This window comes from Vipera berus, assembly GCF_964194415.1.
Source record: "Vipera berus genome assembly, chromosome: 4".
Taxonomy (NCBI): domain Eukaryota; kingdom Metazoa; phylum Chordata; class Lepidosauria; order Squamata; family Viperidae; genus Vipera; species Vipera berus.
In genome coordinates this window covers 24,478,499-24,485,222 of record NC_138206.1, presented here as the reverse complement: position 1 = coordinate 24,485,222, position 6,724 = coordinate 24,478,499, and positions in this window count along the sequence as shown.

The following is a 6,724-nucleotide window of genomic DNA, read 5'->3' as shown; positions in this document are numbered from 1 at the left end:
ACTCAGTCTGATTTCCAGTCTGTCTTAAATAACTGCAAATGGAGCCAAGATATTAGGGTGTTTCTGCCAGAACATTTCAGCTTCATTTAGAATTTATTTCACCATGGGTATAATTCTGAAGTGTAGAGGTTTGTTTATTTATTCATTTGATTTATATAGCTGCCCTTCTCACTTTTACATGATTCTAGGCAGTTTACAATAAAATTAATACATATACAGAAACTATAGAATATAAAAAGACATGGCTGTTGGGCATCATCCAAACAACTGCCAACACAACAAGGAAAATGGATTTATTTCATACCCAGCGCCCCAAGCTCGGGCACAATTTCAAGACCTTGCAAAAGGCCAGCAGGGACAGGGCCAATCTAATCTCATGGAGGAGGACGCTCCAAAAGGTGGGTGCCATGGCAAAAAAGGCTCTTCTTCTGGGGTCCACCAGGTGACACTCTTTGATTACCCAGGTCTTCAATTTGTATCTTGCCCAAGGATGAACTGTAGCTGCCTTAACTGTGGGCGAAAATATTCTTGCCAGTGAGAGAGCTTTCAGAACTTCCTAAGCTAAGTATAAATACCCAGTGGCAGCCCAGATGTTGGCAATGCTGTTGGGGCCTCAGAATGTGCTCTTCTGCCTTGTGCCTTCTCTTGCTCTCTCTGGCTTCTGTGCCCAGTGCAATCAGGATTGGAAATCACTGATGGTCCCAAGTTGATAGCTAAATGGACAGGAAACTTTTTTTCTTTTTGGTAGCCCTAAACTATACCTCCCTGTAATTTGCTTAATTCTGCAATAACTGCTTGATATGTCAGCTTCTTTCTGGATGTTGGATAGCTTGCATAGCAACCGTGGCACACTGAGTGGATTTGAGAAGATCTCCTGGTTTTCTTTACCATTTGCATGTTATATGAATCCTGCCCTATGCAACAAATCATGGATAAGCAAACCATAGTTTAGCATGTGTCAATCCATACATCTAGAAGTATGGTTTGGAAAAGCTTAGGAATTTCTTCTAAATTCTTAATTCGGGTTTTAATGTATACAGGGTAATTTAATATTTTTTAATTGGTTTTTTAACTTTTGTATGGTGGATTTTTAATTCCCTGTAAACCGCCCTGAGTCCTCAGGGAATAGGGCGGTATATAAATGCAACTAAATAAATAAATAAAATAAATAAATAAATAATAAATAGTAAGAGTTATTTCGTATGCTACCTAAGAATAGATTGAGGCCATTGTCAGAACAAAGTTAGGGGCTTACAGTCACAGTAGGAGTTCAAACACAAGGGCAGATAACTCAACTATAATTTTCCCAGGTTGGTCTTATTTGTTCATAATGAAGGCCAAAAGATCACACAGCAGATTCTAGCTAGGATTTCCGTGGAAGAAAAAAGAATTGTATGCAAAATATGGGTTAGTAGGACTTATTCTCAAACAACAGTACAAATATGTGCAGGTGTATATGTTCACTCAGTTAATCATGTGAAGAATGCAGGGTTTAGCTGGGATCAACAAAAAATGTGTTTGCATAATATACTAATCTAAAATATGGTTGGCTAATTTTGTAGGTCAGTATGTCAAGTATTCTCATTTAGCATATGGTTCACAGTGCTGTGGAAGCCCAATTTGGGAATCCATGTCTGTGTATTATATAAGATTACAATAAAAGAGTTTCCAGAACTTGAGTGGATGGTTGCACTTTTTTTTAATGCTAAGTGGAAGTTCATCCAGGAGTCCCTCTCAACAGCTAGCTACCGTAAGTAACAGAAGGAAACTATCTTTACAGTATTAGGAAATACTAGATCTGGCTGAGCACTTTTAAGAGTTGATTTAAACACTGTGTATAAAAAACAGCCTGCTTCAACATGATTCCTTCCAAATATGCTGTATAATAACTTCTGTCATCTCTAGCTACTATGATCAACATCGTGATGACAATATGATATTCTTGTGGCAGAAATAGAGATGCTGGGACCTCAGGTCAACATATGTATTGTAGACTGGGGTGGAGCACACAACGGATTTTCTCCCCAGAAAATTTTCTTTGTTTCTTTGTTCTGATTTTATAGCTAAGGCAAATAATTGTTCATTATTTTTTGTAACTAAGTCTGAACTTGCTTTCCCTAATTCTTTTAATTAGATATACTGAATTAATAGGAGCTCTGTCAAGGCCCTATCCATTTGACTTCTGCCCTTGAACTTGCTGTGTGCCTGACTAAGAGAAGAAATTGACAGATTAAACTGTTTTCTTTCAACTTATAGAACTTGGATGATGCCACTTGTTGCTACTGGCCCTGCTAAATTTTGGTATTGCCTTTAGAACATGCTCATCCTGTTCAGGACTACTCTGCTTGCTTCTGAGCCATTGGCCCCACTGAAATGACTACTAGATGCTGAAGCTCTGACCACTGGAAGACTAAATCTAACCTCCTGGAGACATTTCCATAATGGACAGTATGTAGGAGATTATGTAGAGTTGAGGACTTGAATATTCTGGTGCCATGGCATCTATTCCAGACTTGTGAACAGTTGAAGCAATAATTCTAAACATTGAACACACTTTTCACCCAACATAAATTGCTTATTTCAGCACTAGTTTATTCTGTTAGCCTTGTGATATTTCACTTTTATCTGCACAGCTTACATTTTTATATCCCTTGGAGTTGCAGGATAATATACGTAATTCAGAAGTGGTAATCTGTTCATATCAATTACTTTTTTGTAGTATTTGTAATGTTACATTTGAATAGATATATGAATGAACTCTAATCACAGCAGACTAGTTTCATGAAACTTTATTTATTACGTTTTGATATTTATTATTTTTTATAAATAACTCAGTGCAGTGAACATACATAATAGTTTCTCCTCCTACTTTCGCCACAACAACAACCTGGTGAGGTGGGTTGCATTGAAAGAGAATCACTGGCACAATGGCATCAGCTGGCTTTCATGCCTATGGTGGGACTAGAACTTAAGAGTCTCCTGGTTTTAGGCCAGCATCTTAACTACTATATCAAACTGGCTAATTTATGATTCTCCAGCTTACTGGCCAGAGAATTTTGGGAGTTTAAGCCTACACATCTTAAAATTTCCAAGGTGGAGAAACATTGGCTTAGACTACTAGAGTATGGTATTAAGGAAGAAATATTTCATGTAAAGGTAATAATCAGAGGTATTTTAAATGTTTATAAATAATTTGATGTAATCACCACCTGGGTATGGTGGGAGGGATTTTTACAATTTAATATTACTTTCACTGATTGTTTTTAATATTTTTTGTGTTTCCTTTTCAAAAGATTATTTTAGATAATGATAAATGGTGTGAAATTATAAATGGTTATAAATATTACAGCTTATAGTTCTGTCATTACTGTTTTTCAAGTCGATAGAAGGGTTTTAATTTTATATATTCCATTAATTTATCAGTGAAATAATAAATGGTAAATTTTACAACAATTTAAAATTTTCTGTGTATTTACTGATGTTTTATTTTCTATCCACAATTTCCCTTTTTTTAGTCATTTATATCATTCCTTAAATGTTTAAAACATTTGGTGTTTGGTAAAGCCAGGATCAAGGTTATTACTGACGCATGAAAGAGCACTGTTGAGAAGGGAAAACAAATTGAATTTTAGCTGCACTGTGGGATAGCTGTATCAGTTAGAAATAGGTATTTTGTATGTGAAAGAGGCTGCATCTGCAGAAGAGAAGATAAACAGTATCTTATAAAATATTTGTTACTGCTTCTTTTTAATGCAGATGTTTAGGCAGTTGCTATTGTCCTTGTTCTGCCCGTCCCAAACATACCAAACTACATCCTCTTTATCATCTCCATCTGACATAGGTATAAGCAACAATGAAAACAATACTCAAATTGCAGCCATTATGTTTGAAGTTACAATTGAAGAGAATAGATAGCTCAGGATTGAACTGTGGAGTCCTTGGTGCATCAAGGACTGCAAAGTTTGAACTTAGCTTGAAGTTATTGTTTAATGAAATGTGGAAGTTCTATACTGTTTGGAAAAAACACATTCAAATTTTCCAATGAGTAACAGCCACCAATCTCTTATTTTTCATTACTTCTCAAAGAAAAATGACTGTAATAACCTGGTTCTAATTTTATTGGTTAGGAATTCTTTTTTGATATGTTTTTGTTCTACTTTATTTTTGCTGCATAATTTGATGTCTATCTGCCTGTTAGCTGCCTAGAGTTGTTGAGAGTTGGGCATCATATAAGTTTAATTATAGTGGAGAAAACAAATCTAATAAACAGAATGGAGACTGCACCCTTTCCTCTTCTCCCCCCATGCTTACAACATGACCATGGTCAAATCTTTGACCTCAAGCTCAAATCTTCATATTTTTGCCTAATCCTATTAGACCCAAATTAACCCTTCTGCTGCCCCCCCCACCGCAACAAATCCCCTCTAAATCTCATCTAAGGCAAAAAATAGAAGCCTCCTCACCAGTAAATAGTAAAGTCCAAGGGCAGCTTACAAGGGAATGGCAACTTAGAAAAACCCTAACCCCAATCTCAATCAGCCTGATGACCTCAGCATTCCATCTCCTTTAATAAGGAACTTCCCCAACTTTGTTCTCTGAAAAGTCCCATTTTGCCTAACAATAGGTATGCCTATTATTTACACACACACACACACACACACACAGACCAAGGAACTGCTAAGTTTTCCCCAAAGTGCCAGCCAATCAGATACCTAGAAATGCACACCTTGTAGCCCACAATGTCTTGCCTGTTATAGCTTTCTATAGATTAAAGTGTCAGGTGTACAGTTTCTAATACAAGTTATGGGGCACGTGCACTTTTTGTTTTTGTGAACAAAAAGTTGGCTACCTCTGGGTACGACAGAGTGATTGGAAATACAGTTCTTCTCTGGAAGCGCTCAGCCCTTTGACTATGATTCTACAAACACGAAAACACAAATCTAGAATTAAATTCAACACATACACACATCAAACTACATGTTTTGTAGTTTTAGCATCTAATGAAATTAACATGAAATTTAAAAATCCAGTAGAAATGAAATGTACAAACCACAGGAAGATAGCATCTTTTAAAATTTCAGGAGAATAGAGCAATTTTATTCTGATATCAAAAATACTCTAATATAGATATCACATAGAATTCTCCGAGAAGAAGTTTCCATGCTGGAGGATCTGGATATTAATAAGCAAGCCACCTTTCCCTCTCGTTGCTACTGTCCACATTTCTGATAAGAGTTTTGCAGATAAAGATAACCAAAAGTATTCTTAGTAGCCCAGCATCCAGGATTCTTTTGAAGGATAAATTATATGTAAATTTACAAATGATAATTATGAAATTGGTATATAAGTGAGACTGAAGCTCTGTGAGGTTCATCTTCTTTTTCAAAGCTCTTCCAGCCAAGCTAAGGCTGAATAGCAAATTCATACAGAAACTGCTTTATAAGAACAAAATACCATCCTCAAAATATAAATAAAACGGGGTGAATCACCTGAGGTCTACAAACCTGCAAATTTATTGTATTCATTTAGCACGTTTATATAGCTACTTGTCTCACCAAGAAATTGTTCCTCTCTGATCAGTTGTTAATAATTGGTGACATGATTTTCTACCAGTGAATAAGAAACAGCCCAAAATGGGTCACATGTCATAAAATAGGTTTGATGTGGTTAAAAATAAATTTCTGCCAGCAAAACCCAGAAAAATTTGGCCCATCCATGTGTGTCACAACCTTATCCATTTTGCATTATTATTCCACCTTATCCATTTTGCATTATTATTCCATCAACTGCAATTCTTATTTTTCGAAAATATATGGAAGGTTGCCTTTGCTAAAATATTCTGCTGAATGTTAACTCCTTAATATTTTATCACAAAATTTTTATTATCTTCCAAACATCCTGATAGTTATTTCAACTGGTTTTTTTTAAAAAAAATCTTCCACATCTCTCTCCCCCCTCCCAAAGTCCATTGGAGTTGGGTGGCTAATACACTTATGATAATCATAATTATAGAATGCCTATGATTCCAAGTTAAATAATATTCTTTGTAGATAGTGGCACATGTTATTTTTATGGGACTATTCTGCATGGGCAGTTGTAATGCATGCATCTACATTAACACAGTTGCTGCTAAATGACCATATAGTTCTTAGCTGTGAAAGCCCTCACTGCATTCTTCACTGCTCAGTAAGTGATGCAAGCCAGACAGAGGATTACCAAGCATTTCCTTGCCAGCACGACTGCAGCAGGATTCAAGCAACATGGCAGGTTTTTTTTAAAAAAAAATAGCACTTAAAAGAGGCTAAGAAAGTTAATCTAACTAACTTTTGCCATCTGTAAGTGAAATGTAAGTGCATGATCCATACAGTTTAACCATGTTTACATTCAGAATGCACCACAGCTCTAGCTGGAAATAGCTCTTTGGACTGAAGCTTTGTGTACACAACTACCAGGAAAAACACAACAGCTGTATACAGTACAGGGGAAAACCCAATAACAGACTCTTGTAGCACTCAAAATATTTTTTTCATCTTTCAAGTGTCACCTGAATCTTTGTTATGTCAGATTCAGACATTAATAGAAATGTTTTGTGCTCTACACAGCCCACTCCACTGAAATTCAACTTTTACATTAAAGAGTTTTGTTCCTGTTTTACACGTTCTTGTTTCTGCATTACACGTGCATCTGGAAATATGTCCCATTGACCCTAAAAGGTTTTCCCTCG